A 19,204-nucleotide genomic window follows, 5' to 3' on the forward strand; every position below is an offset into this window, starting at 1 on the left:
ATTTTCTGATTTAAATGGATATATTAAGTTCTGAATAAAAAACAAAAGTTCTGTAATATTAACAGTGAAATAAAGAATTGTGGAGGTCAAATACTTTGTTCAATTTCAACACATTTTTAGGCAAAATTGTGAGAAAGACATGAAGAATGAAAAATAAAAAGCCACTCAGGGACCCCCCACACCTCACACCAGGCCCACCCCAACAGACAGTATACAGTATTAGTTCTCTATGTTTAGTAACCTCAGGAGGCTGAAGAAATTCGGCTTGTCACCAAAAGCACTTCTACAGATGCACAATCGAGAGCATCCTGGCGGGCTGTATCACCGCCTGGTACGGCAACTGTTCCGCCCACAACCGTAAGGCTCTCCAGAGGGTAGTGAGGTCTGCACAACGCATCACCGGGGGCAAACTACCTGCCCTCCAGGACACCTACACCACCCGATGTTACAGGAAAGCCATAAAGATCATCAAGGACAACAACCACCCGAGCCACTGCCTGTTCACCCCGCTATCATCCAGAAGGCGAGGTCAGTACAGGTGCATCAAAGCTGGGACCGAGAGACTGAAAAACAGCTTCTATCTCAAGGCCATCAGATTGTTAAACAGCCACCACTAACATTGAGTGGCTGCTGCCAACACAGACTCAACTCCAGCCACTTTAATAATGGGAATTGATGGGAAATGATGTAAAATATATCACTAGCCACTTTAAACAATGCTACCTAATATAACGTTATTCATCTCATATGTATACGTATATACTCTACTCTATATCATCTACTGCATCCTTATGTAATACATGTATCACTAGCCACTTTAACTATGCCACTTTGTTTACATACTCATCTCATATGTATATACTGTACTCGATACCATCTACTGTATCTTGCCTATGCTGCTCTGTACCATCACTCATTCATATATCTTTATGTGCATATTCTTTATCCCCTTACACTGTGTATAAGACAGTAGTTTTGGAATTGTTAGTTAGATTACTTGTTGGTTATTACTGCATTGTCGGAACTAGAAGCACAAGCATTTCGCTACACTCGCATTAACATCTGCTAACCATGTGTATGTGACAAATAAAATTTGATTTGACATAGGTATTCCTCTTGTCCAGATGGGTTAGGGCAGTGTGCAGTGTGGTTGAGATTGCATCGTCTGTGGACCTATTTGGGCGGTAAGCAAATTGGAGTGGGTCTAGGGTGTCAGGTAGGGTGGAGGTGATATGGTCCTTGACTAGTCTCTCAAAGCACTTCATGATGACGGAAGTGAGTGCTACGGGGTGGTAGTCGTTTAGCTCAGTTACCTTAGCTTTCTTGGGAACAGGAACAATGGTGGCCCTCTTGAAGCATGTGGGAACAGCAGACTGGTATAGGGATTGATTGAATATGTCCGTAAACACACCGGCCAGCTGGTCTGCGCATGCTCTGAGGGCGCGGTTGGGGATGCCGTCTGGGCCTGCAGCCTTGCGAGGGTTAACACGTTTAAATGTTTTACTCACCTCGGCTGCAGTGAAGGAGAGTCCGCATGTTTTCGTTGCAGGCCGTGTCAGTGGCACTGTATTGTCCTCAAAGCGAGCAAAGAAGTTATTTAGTCTGCCTGGGAGCAAGACATCCTGGTTCGTGACTGAGCTGGTTTTCTTCTTGTAGTCCGTGATTGACTGTAGACCCTGCCACATACCTCTTGTGTCTGAGCCGTTGAATTGAGATTCTACTTTGTCTCTATACTGACGCTTAGCTTGTTTGATAGCCTTGCGGAGGGAATAGCTGCACTGTTTGTATTCGGTCATGTTACCAGTCACCTTGCCCTGATTTAAAGCAGTGGTTCGCGCTTTCAGTTTCACGCGAATGCTGCCATCAATCCACGGTTTCTGGTTAGGGAATGTTTTAATCGTTGCTATGGAAACGACATCTTCAACGCACGTTCTAATGAACTCGCACACCGAATCAGCGTATTCGTCAATGTTGTTATCTGACGCAATACGAAACATATCCCAGTCCACGTGATGGAAGCAGTCTTGGAGTGTGGAATCAGCTTGGTCGGACCAGCGTTGGACAGACCTCAACGTGGGAGCTTCTTGTTTTAGTTTCTGTCTGTAGGCAGGGATCAGCAAAATGGAGTCGTGGTCAGCTTTTCCGAAAGGAGGGCGGGGCAGGGCCTTATATGCGTCGCGGAAGTTAGAATAACAATGATCCAAGGTTTTTCCAGCCCTGGTTGCGCAATCGATATGCTGATACAATTTAGGGAGTCTTGTTTTCAGATTAGCCTTGTTAAAATCCCCAGCTACAATGAATGCAGCCTCAGGATGTATGGATTCCAGTATGAAGAAGAGTCAAATAAAGTTCGTTCAGAGCCATCGATGTGTCTGCTTGGGGGGGAATATATACGGCTGTGATTATAATCGAAGAGAATTCTCTTGGTAGATAATGCGGTCGACATTTGATTGTGAGGAATTCTAAATCAGGTTAACAGAAGGATTTGAGTTCCTGTATGTTTCTGTGATCACACCACGTCTCGTTAGCCATAAGGCATACGCCCCCGCCCCTCTTCTTACCAGAAAGATTGTAGTTGTAGTTGTGGTGCAGGTTGTAGCAGTGGTGTAAAGTAAAAATACTTGAAAGTACTACTAGTTATCTGTACTTTACCCCCCCAAAAATGTACAACTTTTACTTTTACTTCACTACATTACTAAAGAAAATTATGTACTTTTTACTACATAAATTTCCCTGACACCCAAAAGTACTCATTACATTTTGCATTCTTAGCAGGACAGGAAAATTGCCTAATTCACACACTTATCAAGAGAACATCCCTGGTCATCCCTACTGCCTCTGATCTGGCAGACTCACTAAACACATGCTTCATTTGTAAATTATGTCTGAGTGTAGGAGAAAGCTCCTGGCTATATGTAAAAAAAGAAAACAAGAAAAAGATGCTGTCTGGTTTGCTTTATATAAGGAATTAGCAATTATTTATACTATTATTTTTGATACGTAAGTATATTTTAGCAATTATATTTACTTTTGATACTTAAGTATAATTCAAACCAAATAGTTTGACTACTCAAGTATGACAATTGGGTTATTTTTCCACCACTGGGTTGTAAGCATGGGTGAAAGTAAGAAGAACGCACATTTTAGGGCTTATAAAGATGTTGAACTGAATTCAAACTTAAACATGATCTTAGGCTACTCATAAAAACAGCAGCTCTTTGCTGTATTCGTTGAGTCTCTAGCTTGTCATGGTTTTAAATGTTTTGAAATCTCAGTATCAACGTCACTGTGCATTCGAGGCTTCTTTTTACAGTCTATGGCTCGAGGAAACTGTGCACACACGGTGATCTGAGCTATCTGATCTGCCAGCTGTAGGCCTATAGATGCACTTGATTTGCTCTCTGGAGTTCTACCTTCAGACACATGAAATGGTTCAAAATGGAAACACTTTACCCTCCTCGCCCTAGGGCTGCTGAATCAAGTCCACTTATCGCAAACAGTGCCTAGCGAATACAAAAATAGGAACCCGAGGTTTTAACGTTTAAACATTTTTTTTAATTTTTTTTTTAAATGTTTGGTGATAGACTAGGAATGCCTTTACAGATCAGCCGGTTGGTGACTACTGCTGTATGGTGTTTTGCAATGGTAATGGTATTGGGTTGGGTTTAATGGTAAATGTAACACAACATATAGAGATGTTTTCTAGTAATGTTATTGAAAAACATGAGACTGACATGCAAAGGTTTATAATTGTATTATTAGGGTTGTCCTAAAATATTTGGGCTTCATATGAGAATTGCGCCATAGGGAAAGCCCCTCTCAGAGAGCTGCCACTTGTTTGACTATTCAAGGGGAGTTTGGTTGAAGCATTAGGTTGCTCAGAGAATTACAAACTGAATTGCTTTCATGGAGGACTGGCTTTTATTTATTATTTTTTTATTTATTTCACCTTTATTTAACCAGGTAAGCAAGTTGAGAACAAGTTCTCATTTACAATTGCGACCTGGCCAAGATAAAGCAAAGCAGTTCGACACATACAACGACACAGAGTTACACATGGAGTAAAACAAACATACAGTCAATAATACAGTAAAAAAAAAACAAGTCTATATACAATGTGAGCAAATTAGGTGAGAAGGGAGGTAAAGGCAAAAAAGGCCATGGTGGCAAAGTAAATACAATATAGCAAGTAAAACACTGGAATGGTAGTTTTGCAATGGAAGAATGTGCAAAGTAGAAATAAAAATAATGGGGTGCAAAGGAGCAAAATAAATAAATAAATTAAATACAGTTGGGAAAGGCTTGACTTTTGAGGATGACTACAATTTATTTTCATCATGAGAAAAAGCTATTGGTTTTCAAACCAAAGTTGCAGATAAAATGTTATGATCCATTTGATAAACACCAGAGACCCACAAAAAGGATAAAAGGTTGTGGTAGTAGCAGGAACAGTTTACACATTCATTTATGGGGGAAATGCAAGTGACTTCAATTTATCTGAACAGGAAGGGAAAGAAAAACCTATTGTACATAGTATAAACAATCAATACTCTAAGGCGCAGCTTCATACTACCTGTCAAACATAGGGAAAATATACTGTATACTGGCCATTAGGGTGGGCTTGGTGTGGGGTTTGGGGGGTCCGTGGATGGCTTTTGACCATTTATTTGGATTCCTCACATCTTAATCATTTATTGAATATTATATGAATCCAAATGGTCTTAAAACAAAATAATATTGAATAATATTGCAAGAATACTAATCTTCTAACTACAGAAACTATTTCAGAACAATCTGAAACAATCTGGATGTTATGGCTTGCAGAAATGATGTGGACCAACCCTGAGAAATGTGTCTACAAAGAGAGAGAACCAGCTTCATGAGGTAGTCACCTGGAATGCATTTCAATGTTTAAAAAAATATATATAACCTTATTTAACTAGGCAAGTCAGTTAAGAACATATTCTTATTTAAAATGACGGGCTACCCGGGTCAAACCCTCCCCTAACCCAAACGACGCTGGACCAATTGTGCGCCACCCGATGGGACTGCCAATCACGGCCGGTTGTGATACAGCCCAGGATCGAGCCAGGGTCTGTAGTGACGCTTCTAGCACTGCAATGCAGTGCCTTAGACTCCTTCTCACTCAGGTGGGCCTTGTTAAAAGCTAATGAGTGGAATGTATTTCCTTCTTAATGCGTTTGAGCCAATCAGTTGTGTTGTGACAAGATAGTGGTGGTATACAGAAAGAAGATAGCTCTATTTGGTAAATGACCAATTCCATATTATGGCAGGAACAGCTCAAATAAGCAAAGAAAAAATGACAGTCCCTCATTACTTTAAGACACGAAGGTCAGTCAATACTCTATTGTGAAAAACATGCATTAAGAGAGGAGAAACCACGTCAATTTCATGTTTTTAAAATGTAACCTTTATTTAACTAGGCAAGTCAGTTAAGAACAAATTCTTATTTACAATGACGGCCTACCAAAAGGCAAAAGGCCTCCTGCTGTGATTAAAAATAACTCAAATAAAAAATATATAAAGGACAAAACACACATCCCGACAACACAACATAAAGAGAGATCTGAGACAACATAGCAAGGCAGCAACACATGACAACACAGCATAGTAGCAACACAACATAACAACATGGTAGCAAAACAACATGGTAGAAGCATAAAACATGGTACAAACATTATTGGGCACAGACAACAACAGCACAAAGGGCAAGAGGGAAGTTCATAAATGTAATAGACTATCTCTGATTGTAATCTCCAAAACATATCTCCTCCTCTTGTTATCACTCCATTGGAGAGTAAATGGAAAGGAGTAACCTATATGCACGTAGCAGAGAGTAGTGTGGGTAGGCAGCCAGTGCAGACGTTGACAGTGAGTAACTGAGAAAACAACTGCTAAGAATGATGAGACACTGACAGTACTGCAATTAAACTAACAACCATTATGACAGAGACAGACAATGAAACACTTATAGTGAAGAATGACAAATTAAAAACACCTCCTTTGACAACATCTTTAAGGGTCCCCAAAATAATAGCAATATTATGCTGTGTGTGTGTGTGTGTGTGTGTGTGTGTGTGTGTGTGATTGTGTGTGTGAGAGAGAGAATTAACAGCTGTGTGTGAATGAGTAGAGTGATATTGATACTAGCCCGACATATTCTATCTCTCTCAACATGCTGGTCAATAACAGATGTACATTTTCGCCTCTGAAATTGTATTTATTTAACCTTTATTTAATTTAACTGGGCAAGTCAGTTAAGAACAAATTCTTATTTACAATGACGGCTTACCTCAGCCAAACCCGGATGACGCTGGGCCAATTGTGCGCCGCCCTATGGGACTCCCAATCACGGCCGGGTGTGATACAGCCTGGATTCGAACCAGGGACTGTAGGGACACCTCTCTTGCACTGAGATGCAAGAGAGGCCATTTTCACCACTTGGGAGCCCGAAAAAGGACCACGCAGAGTGCTAAACACACACACTCTCTCTCTCTCCTTGGAGAGAAAATTAGTCATGGAAACCAATTCCACAACTCTGACTTCCATATCTCAGAGGGGAGCCGAGGGAGGAGGTAGGAAGGGGAGGGGGTGTTCACACCAGAAGTCCTTTCTGTAGGTCAGAGTCCCCATCTCTCACTCTCCATCTCCTCCCCTCACTCCCCTCCATCTCGCTATTCCCTCACTACCCCCATCCATTCTCTCTCCCCCTCTCCTTCACTCATATCTCTCAGATTTTGTAGCATTCTTCCTCTTGACAACCTCCACCCCAGTAGAAAGCCTGCCATGTAGGTATGCCTGCTGTTCAACCAATCACATTTCATACTGAAGTAGCTCTAACCACATCTCATTCTGCCTGATATCCACCAATCACATCTCTTTCTGAATCAGGGACAGACAGACGGCTCCAGTGAAAGGTCACAGATTGGCCTAACACACCAGGACAATACAGCCTCACTCCTCCTCCTCTGCCCAGAGAAAGGGCATTTCTGATCTGTGATCTCTACCCCCTTCCTTCTCGCCTTTCCAAGACAAATGCACTTGAGTGTTTGCCAAAGGGAAAAGAGCCGCAGAAATCAAATGCACACACTAAAGTCAAATGCCAGAATCAATGACGGTCATGAAGCTCCTTAAACTTCCACAACTTTCACATAATCGATTAGAGAGCTACTGTGCAGAATATTACTGCAGCCCAGCAATAACACACCTGATTCAACTTATCAACTGCTCGACAAAACAGCCAGTGGTGGGCTGGAACAAAAGCCTGCACACACCAAGCTCGGACCAGGTTGGCTAACCACTGGACTAACCCTATTAGTCTTTCAATTAGATATCAACCCTGTCTTATTTATGACCATTTCCATGGTGATGAACCGTTTATAATACATCCTATTCAGCAATTACACAGCTTACTGGCTCAACATGGAAGGAGAGAATTCTGCAAATCCTTTTAAAGCAGTGATATACTTCTGGTCTTTACCCTCCCTCCCTCGGACTACACGCACCATATGCTTCTTACGCTGATAGCCTAAACAAACACACACCCGCTAATCTCAAAAGACTATAAGGTTAATTGGAAGAAGGAAGACTTATTTAGCAACACTGTATGGCTAGTATCTGTGTCAGAAACATTTAACAGAAGCAGCCTTTTCAGCAAATGCACATGTGTCTATGTACCTTTGAAGGGGGTTGACTACTGTCACCATGAACATCAAGAGGGGTATCAAGAGGGGTTACAGTTGGGTATGGCAGGCGCCATACACTAGCTCAAGACAGAAAATGTCAACGTAGGCTATAAAAAATGTAGACAAAAATCATTCCAATCCCGCCTAAAATGTAACGGCTGTAATTGAGAGCTGGCTTTAGGACCATGCGGAGCATCGCTGAGAGAGAAGCTGCCAGTCTGCACGCCTTTCTCACCGCAGAGAGCATAGGCAGTGCCAAACAGTTTGCTTTGTTTGTCTGCCGTTTAGGCAGTGCGCTCATTGCTTTTGAATTTTATGTCGGTATTTGAACTCAGCCTTGTAAACCTTGCAGCCAGCTATTTTATGCACTGGTTACTTTCACATTGATGTCGACATTGGCGGCGCGTCCAATAGGTTAAGGGAGGATAAGCTCCCTCTAAAGTATATTAAATGTGATATATAACTACAAAATGCCTATACAGAAATAAATAAAATCATTCAAAATTCTACACCAGAGTGTATGATTTGGCCACAGAGGATCATTCGAATCTTTGAAAAATTAGCTGTGGATTGTTGCAATTTGGGCAGCGCTTGGCAAATAGCCTAACAAATAGCTGATTGTTGAATTGCAGTGGTCAGTGAAAAGTAGTTAAACAGGCCTATTGCAATATTTCAAAAATACAGTCGTAGGAGAAACATAGTTTAGAAACCTAATGGCTATTGCTTACAATTCTCAACTCCCAATTGAGCGAACAGTAGCTTATCTTATTGGCAGCAGCGGAGAGCAAAACCATATCCCTGGTGAGTGCGTGAATAATCACTGTCATTATCATTGGATCAGTACCATTGGAAAGTTTTTAGAGATTAGACGGTTGCATTTAAAGTTACACTACACAGAAAATCCTGCATTTCCTGACTTCTTAAACTCTAATAGTTTGCCGAATTTCAGTTTGTGTGACAAAATAAGCTAGTATAGTGTAGAGAATCATTGTACCATCTAAACCGCTGTGAAATGTATTTTCCGCAACCAAAAATATTGTTGTTTCAGCTGTTTGAAGCTGAGTGTACAAAACCGAAAGTAAAAGACACAAAAACAAAATGTAAGAACGGGAAGCATAGAAATAGCACACATAGAACATATCTACCACTTCTTCTACTTGGTTTCAAGTGGAATGGTAGATCTATAATTCACATTTCTATGTGAATTTGGTCAGGTAAGATTAAGACATGGTTGTTTTTACTGATCTGTTTGTCAGTGTCAATAGAGTAGGCTACTAATGTGTTGTACTTAAAAATATGTTGCTTATGTCTCCAGTCATATAAAGCATAGTAAAACTGCATGAAATGTGTTTATCAAAGGCCACATTTCCTATGCAAAGAAAGGAGAAGAAACATCTCTGATTAGGTTTAGTTTTTCACTGAACCATGCATTGTTCAGAACCCCCCCCCCCCCAAACATTCTGAAATTGCATTTTTGTCCCCGTTAGTTTCATCATTGGAATGTGATACAAAACGAGGCAACGGTGTGCTTCAGGACCTACCCGACCGCCTCCGAGCGACCAAGTTGTGGCCGCTGTTCAGAACTGTCTGTTTCGCTAACAGTGATTGAGTTATATGACTGCTCCCGAGTGGCGCAGCGTTCTAAGGCACTGCATCTCAGTGCTAGAGGCGTCACTACAGATCCTGGTTCGATTCCAGGCTGTATCACAACTGGCCGTGATTGGGAGTCCCAAAGGGCGGCGCACAATTGGCCCAGTATCGTCAAGGCCCAGTATAAGCCAAGCCTGTCTACAAGTGCAATGATAGATGCCTGTAAAGGTGAAAAAAAATTGCTTCCCCAAACTTGAAACTCACATGCTATGGATGTCGGCAGTGGCGGTTCTAGCTTGTATGCCCCCCCCCCCTCCAAAAAAAACAACAACCAGACATTTGGAACAACACAAATAAATAATCATAACATTTAAAACTATATCAATAAAAACATATATACAAAAATACAACTCAGAAATGTAAAAAATAAGTACAAGACCAATAGAAACAAATTGTAGTATATAAACACAAATAAAAAGAGAATCAAATTATTACCCTATTGCTAACAGAAAACACACAAATAAAACTAAATTGCACAAATACACAATAGAATACCGCAAACAAGAAACACAAACTAAATTGCACAACTAATTGCATTAGTACTGTACAAAGTTAGAGGTGCGCTATTTGAAAGATTCCCCTGCTCCTAGTCCGGCTTCATCATCTCAACTTCTGAGTGGGAAATCTTCCCAGGCAGTAGTAAACTGCCTAGCTCACAAACTAGAATCAGGTCGCCCACTCCGACAAGGTTAATCGACCCACGGTCCCACACAGTGACATGATATCATTGACGTGACCTGAAAATAAGCGATAGAAAACTGATTGCGCAAATGCCACCATTCCGAATGTTTTTTGTGTGTGCGTGCGGGCGCCGGGTGCAGCTGGGCGGTTGCCCATGTCGCCTATACCTACATCCGCCACTGGATGTCGGAATTTGAAGTTGGCTTTGTTGTGACTTGTTAGTGTGTATCATGGATCTATTTCAAGTTGCACTGTATGAGCGATTCCACAAGTAAATTAGTAACGTTACATTTATGATACGGTTCAGTAGTGGTTGACATTACATACTGTTCCACAGAACTTTAAACCTAATATTTCTGTGATAATTAATGGCTGGGGTCCTATGTTTTTGCAGTTCTCCAAATAGCATTTGGTTGTGAACCACGTATTTTGATGCTATTGAAGAATAAAAATGCGACCAATCAATCTCCACCCATATAGACAACACATGACATACAGGCCGGGTACTGCTTTTCTGCATCATCCGTAGGATGAAGAGAACGCGTGCGCTGCGACTAGTCTGTGGGAAAAAACACAGACAAGCGGAGAGCTATGAATACAGAAAACCCAGAAACAACTCCTAAACCCCAAAACATTGACGTAACATACTTTTACCTTAATTACGTAAATGGTTTTTTCCTTGCCACCTGCTCCGAAACGGATGAGCCAAGGCGACAATTGGGACGAATATTTTCAGGAATGCAAAATCCGAAGCACCTACTGCGCTTGCGTATTCCGGGCCCGGACCGCCATTCGCCACTATTTGACAAAAAACACCGATTTTGCACCGGTCCCGGTGGACGGCGGAGGCAGCTGCGAGGCAGTAACAATTATAAACGCATCGTAATGAATGCTCTCTTGTTACAGAAGCCAAGTCTGCAAAAGGATGAATCAGACCAGAGCCCAGCCAGATCAATAGCACTGTTGTGGTCAGATTTAGGAGGGGCCGCATCACTCGGAAAAAACACCTATTTTTTGGCAAAGCCATCAAGTTAGGGATAGCCTCATGCCATGGAACCTAATGCAAAGCAAACCCGTTATAGCCTAACTGTCACGTAGCCAAGCACTGTTATCTTAATTGAAAAAAAGAAGGGGAAAAAAACAGAATATAACAACGAATGCACTTGTTGCGCAATTTAAAGCATCATCTCGGCAACATCACAATTTTTAATCTCCTGAAATTTAGAATGTTGTCCATAGATAAATTGCTGTAGTTTATTATATCTAATATTTTCTATTGTTTTAAAATGAAGCTTATCAATGCCTTCGGAACATCTGCAAATTAATGACCTGGCCTAGAAAATATTCTATCCGCCGCATATAATGTTTGTTTCATGTCAACAAAGTGGGCGTTTAAATGATTCCCTCCGCTAAATTGATACATTTTAGCCTAACTCTTGTATTGCTTATATGGATCAACAATCTCCCGCTGGCCATGACCATGAAAAAGTATCGGCAGCAGGATGACTGGGCTACCCTGGCCACTCAAGTGCCATTCGCCCAAACAATCTCTGCTAGTGCTACAGTTCGTTCACAAAAATACTCGGAAAGTGTTGCCTTGTTTGAAACCCCATTATATCGCATGCACACGTAACCGTGCGTTCACAAGCAATTCGCGCGAATCAACGGTAATTCATCTCACCTCAGGTTCTTCAATATCGATGTTTCTGCAAGCTTTGCGGTCCGTTCCATTCCCTGCAATTCCACCATCTTTCGTTCCACACCTCTCTCACTCTACCCGGCTAGGCTGGGCAGCAGTCGGTCTGTGCTGTGCTGTGAGCGAGCTGCCTCCCTCCCCTACCCCTCCTCCTCAGCCACCGTGACATCAGAGGGGGATTACAAACAATCCAAAAGCATCTTTAAATGGGGGGAATTTTGTCCAGCATTGGATGGCCGCTTCAGCGGTCTTGAAAGGCTTATATTGTCTTCAACTAGAGTACACACATTTCTGGTCCGCTTCATATATCCATGCTATATTGCATGTCAGTTCAATTATTCTTTTCAGTTCTGTACTTAGTCATGGGGAAACAACTGGATTCCATTTATAGGCTGTCATGTGATGTCCAAACATTTAGCTAGATAGGCACACGTGAAAGAGAGAAGTAATTCTATGGCAATGGAATAGCAAGGAAGTTTTAGTCAGAGATGTTAAATAAATAGTTTACCATTACCAACATGCTTATTATGTATTTTCCACCAACAACCCATTCTTCACCTATTTTACCTCAGGTAGTGACAAAGTTGTGTATTCCAGATGATGATCTTTATTAAACTTGGTAAGCAGTTGATACAAACTATTTATGTTGAAACAGTATATATAATTAATTGTAATACTCTAAATAAATACAGAAATAATCAAAGATGAGCTGCTAGGCATATTAACATTGGTCACACCCTCCATAAACAATTTTACAATAAATTAGAAAAAGTACAAAGAAAGTAAGAAGCTACATTATCTTTTAAAAACTAAATGAACCTTTGTAAAAATAATGATTCTGCATATAAACTCAGCAAAAAAAGAAACGTCCCTTTTTCAGGACCCTGTTTTTCAAAGATAATTCGTAAAAGTCCAAATAACTTCACAGATCTTCATTGTAATGGGTTTAAACACTGTTTCCCATGCTTGTTCAATGAACCATAAAAAATTAATGAACATGCACCTGTGGAATGGTCGTTTAGTCACTAACAGCTTACAGAAGGTAGGCAAATATGGTTACAGTTATGAAAACTTAGGACACTAAAGAGGCCTTTCTACTGCCTCTGAAAAACACCAGACGGGACTGGCAAAAGGTGCTCTTCACTGACGAGTCGTGGTTTTGTCTCACTAGGGGTGATGGTCGGATTCGCATTTATCGTCAAAGGAATGAGCATTACACCGAGGCTTGTACTCTGGAGCAGGATCGATTTGGAGGTGGAGGGTCCGTCATGGTCTGGGGCGGTGTATCACAGCATCATCGGACTGAGCTTGTTGTCATTGCAGGCAATCTCAACGTTGTGCGAATACATCCTTCTCCCTCATGTGGTACCCTTCCTGCAGCGTCATCCTGGCATGACAATGCCAGCAGCCATACTGTTCTTTCTGTACGTGATTTCCTGCAAGACAGAAATGTCAGTGTTCTGCCATGGCCAGCAAAGAACCCCGATTTCAATCCCATTGAGCACGTCTGGGACCTGTTGGATCAGAACTTGCAGGTACCTTGGTGGAAGAGTGGGGTAACATCTCACAGCAATAACTGGCAAATCTGGTGCAGTCTATGAGGAGGAGACGCACTGCAGTACTTAATGCATCTGGTGGCCACACCAGATACTGACTGTTACTTTTGATTTTGACACCCCCCTTTGTCCAGGGACACATTATTCCATTTTTGTTAGTCACGTGTCTGTGGAACTTGTACAGTTTATGTCTCAGTTGAATCTTATGTTCATACAAATATTTACATGTTAAGTTTGCTGAAAATTAATGCAGGTGACAGTGAGAGGACGTTTCTTTCTTTGCTGAGTTTATGTACAATTCCTATATTCTAACGTTTGTATTCTAATGTCTGTAAGTAGGCCTAGTATGCAATACAACAAACCCACGTGGTAAAAAGAGTAAGGATATGCTTGCGTTCATTCATTCAAAAGACACTGACACAGACAGAATGAAAACTACTCAATGACAGCTAACAACAAGTGACAGCTCAGAGAAAACTAAAAACAACAAAAACCAAATGTAGCTTTGATAGTTTGACAAATTATTTTCATCATTCAGGACACATTGGTTTTGAGATGAGAAGGGTCTCTTACATAATGCTTAGGTTATATTCGGTCTTCTTAATGACTCCAAACATAGGTAACAGAGAACATGGTAATAGTAGGAGTTAAATGGAAGCCCTCGTAGGTAAAATGTTGTGAACTAAAAACAAAAGTGCCTTCGGCAGGACAGGGCAGACGTATGGCCGACACACTGCACACAGTATCCAAATTAGGTGATAGAAGGGTAAAGGCTGCATTTGAACTCTTTCTGCAATGATCTCCAACAGGACAGACACTGTGGCTGTTCCAATATCCACCTACAACAGTCATGATGTGTCTCCCAGCTTGTGTGACTGACCACCGCAATGGCTGAAGACTTCTTCACACATTACTGCCCCTACTGTCTGCCCCTAAAACACACTAGAGCTACATCACCTTAGTACTGTGTGTATAGCTATTGTCATAGGCTGTTATAAGCTGCTTTGTCTGTTCACAGTGGCATTATGAATGTTTTATGAATGCTCGTCTAGGCCTATGTCTCAAGCGCGTCTAGCTAAGCCTCTTGGGAACGATATACAGTTGCAAGTTGATTGTTATGTTGTGCTACAAGCGCTAAAGAGCATGCCCCTGCTCCTTCCACTCAAAACGTCAGTTTGGTTTTTGATCCATTTGAGCTCTGTCACATTTTGTTATGCGGCAGCCGTGAAGAGAATACTTCAGTGGCAACTACCAAGCTCTCTCCCAGCTTGTTTGTTTGTCTGTCTGTCTGTGTTGACATTGTCTCCCTCGTCCACATGCTTCATACCAGTGCCTGTTCTGATCACATTACAGATACACACGACAGTAGCCTAAGCCTGTATTCATAAAGTGTCTTGAAGTAGGGAGCTGACATAGGATCAGGTCCCTCCTATCCATATAATATTATTTATTATGATCAAAAAGACAAAACTGATCCTAGATCAAGACTCCTAGATACGCTTTGTGCATACTGGCCCTGTTAAGTAGCACCTCGACGAGAGGGCTCAGACACCTAACAGAAATACAAGTCTGTCTCTAATACAAATGGAAACGTTTTCCCAACCTACTCTATAGGAGTATGCCTCCCTATCCGACAGAGAATCTGACCTGCCTGCCCTGTGGGCAGTGGCTCAGACACATAATACAGTATTGTATAATAACCACTTTGACAAAATGGCTGGAGTGACTTAGGGGCAGATCTGCAGGAGGATGCATCTAAGATAAGAGAGGTTAACTGCAGGTTAGAGTAGGAGAACTATCCCTTTAAGAGGAGATACATAGGTGGTGAAGTATCGATGTAAGAGGAGAAGACAGAAAGGTGAACTATTCATTTAAACCAATAATCTTAGACTTGATTCAGCCTAATTCAGCCCTGCCACTTAAAAGCTATAGTTCACCCAAATTACATAATTTTCAAATCCACTATAAGTGACTTTGTTGAGCTTCACAATCAATTTCAGATTGTTTCAGATGATGTTTCACATGATGCGTGAAAAAAGCTAATATCGGTCCAATGACTTAAATAGGATTTGTGCCACAAATGTAACAATGTTAGCATGTGGAAACAGTTCCAGGGAAACTAAACCAAAGCATGGATTGCTGTCGTACCCTGTAAGCAGTCTATGGGTAAGCTAAGGAAAGCAAATGTTTCATTTTGTAATGTGGGTGAACTATCCCTTTAAACTGAGATGGGGCTGGAAAATGTTAATTACGAAAACAGCTGCAAATATCCCATTTGCACCTTACAGAAAATAATACAGAAGAAGCCCAATGTTCATCAGAGCTGCTCCTCTATAAAATATTGATCTATTAGTCTATGACCAATAAAGGGTGGAAGAAGTGTTCTGCCGTTGTTATTATTATCATGTTCATAGTGGTTTGTGCAACTGAACAAATTACATTTACAAAAGGTACAGGACAAGGGCCCTTTCTTACAAAATGTAACCCTACCGGAATATGTACATTGCGAGTATGTGTCAGTCTAAAGATATGTTCTGTGAATATACAGGTTAGGGAATGTAATGTCGTTCTTATAAAACACAAACTTAGATGATTTACCTTGAGATAATGTAACACGTATCATTGTAACACTACCAAAAGATAGGTCTTTATACCGTATTTACCATAGAGTAACCTATTATCTGGTTATAATACTTATTACAGGAGCCAGTGCAGTGTTTGATTGAATACCTCAAGTATATACTGTGGGTTGAGAAAAATGAGCAGAGAATGGATCAAAAACATTTCTTAATGTGTATAATCCTATAAAGGGATAGATCAGTATTTTGGCAATGAAGCCCTTTGTGTACTACCCCAGTCATTTGAACTCGTGTATACAATTTTTATGTCTGTGTTCAGTTTGAAGGAAGTTGCTAACTAGCGTTAGTGTAATGCTAGCAGTTCCAGTCATTACGCAAACTTCCAGTCAATGTGCAAATGCTAGTTACCCCTAACTTCCTTCATACTGGACGCAGAGACATACAAATGGTATCCACAAGTTTGTCTGACTCAAAATCCCAAACTATCCCTTTAATGTTATGTGCTGAATTGAGAGACAGTCATATAAATATAATCCATTCTATCCATGAGTCCTATTTCTATGGAGATAGTGCTGTAATCATAAAATAAACTCTTCCTACACAACGCTTTCACTGACTCCTAATGACAACAAGCTTTAAATCATACGCCTATAATACCCAGATCAGTGGGTCTGAGAGATATGAGGGGTATACAACAAAGCAGGATCAATGAGTTAGCCAGCTACCTTGCCTAACTATTTAAAAAAATATGTTTTACAAAGATAAGTTTGAAATGGGCATGGTCTAAATTAGTCAACAACCAGAAACACATATCTAAGTTGAGCTTTCTCAATGGACCAGAAAATCAATAGCTATTTCTGGTTGTTAATTGAAGTTGGCCAGCTAACTCATTGATCCTGCTTTGTAGTAAACCCCACTGGACTGAAAAGCTGTCAAGTTAGTGGGAGCCAAGTTACTCTCCAGGGAAGAAAGATAAAAAAACACTGAAACATCAAAAACATTGAATGAGAGCAGCTGCCTCGCCCTTGATGCTGTTGGCCCAAGGAAAGGCGACCATTTTGAATGTCGTGCTGAATGATAGGCATTCAGGCCAGTTATTGCCGGTTACATACACTACATGACCAAAAGTATGTGGACACTCATCGAGCATCTCTTTCCAAAATCATGGGCATTAATATGGAGTTGGTCCCCCCTTTGCTGCTATAACAGCCTCCACTCTTCTGGGAAGGTGTATATATAGTTGTGCTGTCATGTCAACTCCTTGTCACCCATTGTCATGCCAAACAAAACATTGTTTGGATTGACAAGGACAGCAATGGAGTAGACAAGAGAACAAACAGATCTGGTACTATTGTTGAGCAATAATGCATGCCATCAGCCAGGGCCTGTATTCATAAAGAGTAGGGAAGTGCATCTTTCCCTTCCAATTTCAATTCGATACGTATCTAGATCTGTTTTAGCTGATTTCTCTGTCTGTGTGTGCCAGGGTTTCCGGTAGCCGGCAATTGGCCGATAAATGGCGATATATAACATACTTATTTTTTTGATACCTGAATGTTTTATTTAATATTATCAAGCATGTCTTACCTTTCTTCAAAGTAGTCTATAGGCAAAATCTGACCATGGGAACATGAAGGCAATTATTTTCTAAAGATTTCATAAAGTAATATCGGAATTAAAATGCTAAAAATCTAAAAGTCAAAAGTCAACTAATGTGAGATCATTGTGTGAATTGTTTGTCCTTTGGTTATTTATGTTTTATCAATTCCCCATTACATACACTGCCGTTCAAAAGTTTTAAAACACCTACTCATTCAAGGGGTTTTCTTTATTTGTACTATTTTCTACATTGTAGACATAAAAACTATGAAATAACACATATGGAATCATGGGGGGCAGTATTTTGACGTCTGGATGAGAAGCGTGCCCAATGTAAACTGCCTGTTACTCAAACCCAGAAGCTAGGATATGCATATAATTGCTAGATAATGTCAAATAATGTCTATGAGTATAACAGAACTGATATGGCAGTTGAAAACCTGAGGAAAATCCATCCAGGAAGTGGGATACTTAGAGTATCTAATGGGTTGGGACCCAGATTGCAGATCCTATGGCTTCCACTAGATGTCAACAGTCTTTATACATTGTTTCTGGCTTGTTTTCTGAAAATTAAATAAGAATGAAACCTTTCTGTCAGTGGACTGAAGAAGAATGCAGAGCTGGTTTGCGCGCATGACCGCGTTGCGCGCCCTTCGTTGTTTTTCCTTTAGATTGAATACGCTATTGTCCGGTTGAAATATTATTGATTATTTAGACAATTAACAACCTGAGGATTAATTATAAACATCGTTTGACATGTTTCGACAAATTTTACCGGTACTATTAGGATGTATTCGTCTGCATGTTGACCGCCTTTGAGCCAGTGGATTATTGAACAAAACGCGCCAACAAAACAGAGCTTTTGGGATATAAAGAGGGACTTTATCGAACAAAACTAACATTTATTGTGTTAGCTGGGACTCTTGTGACTGCAACCATTTGAAGATCTTCAAAGGTAAGTGATTCATTTTATCCCTATTTCTGACTTTTGCAATTCCTTTACTTGGTTGTAAAATGTTTGTATGCTTTTTGTAAGCGGGGCGCTGTCCTCAGATAATCGCATGGTATGCTTTCGCCATAAAGCCTTTTTGAAATCTCACAAAGCGGATGGATTAACAAAAAGTTTATAACACTTGTATTTTTTATGAATGTTTATTATGACTATTTCTGTATTTTGAATTTGGCGCTCTGCAATTTCACCGGATGTTGTCGAGGTGGGTCGCTAGCGGAACGCCTGCGCCAGAAAGGTTAAACAAATCAAAATATATTTAAAATTTGAGATTCTTCAAAGTAGCCAACCATTGCCTTAATGACAGCTTTGCACACTCTTGGCATTCTCTCAACCAGCTTCACCTGGAATGATTTTCAAACAGTCTTGAAGGAGTTCCCACATATGCTGAGCACTTGTTGGCTGCTTTTCCTTCACTCTGCGGTCGTACTGAGCCCAAACCATCTCAATTTGGTTGAGGTCGGGTGATTGTGGAGGCCAGGTCATCTGATGCAACACTCCATCACTCTCCTTCTTGGTGAAATAGCCCTTATACAGCCTGGAGGTTTGTTAGGTCATTGTCCTGTTGAAAAACAAATGATAGTCCCACTAAGCCCAAACCTGTCACGCCTTGGTCTTAGTATTTTGTGTTTTCGTTATTTATTTGGTCAGGCCAGGGTGTGACATGGGTTTATTTTGTGGTGTGTTTTTCTATTGGGGTTTTAGTAGGTATTGGGATTGTGGCTGAG

The 19,204-nt window shown here is 40.8% G+C and overlaps 1 protein-coding gene across 1 annotated transcript in view; it reads right to left on the bottom strand.

Moving 5' to 3' along the window:
* Positions 1–12,044, bottom strand: part of apba1a (amyloid beta (A4) precursor protein-binding, family A, member 1a) — a 105,015-nt gene extending 92,971 nt beyond the window's left edge. The window contains 1 exon segment of the mRNA XM_029638486.2: positions 11,719–12,044. The gene's annotated coding sequence lies outside the window, so the exon portion shown is untranslated.
* Positions 12,045–19,204: the final 7,160 nt, after the last annotated feature.

The sequence above is a fragment of the Oncorhynchus nerka genome, linkage group LG27 (assembly GCF_034236695.1).
Source record: "Oncorhynchus nerka isolate Pitt River linkage group LG27, Oner_Uvic_2.0, whole genome shotgun sequence".
In the NCBI taxonomy this organism is placed as follows: domain Eukaryota; kingdom Metazoa; phylum Chordata; class Actinopteri; order Salmoniformes; family Salmonidae; genus Oncorhynchus; species Oncorhynchus nerka.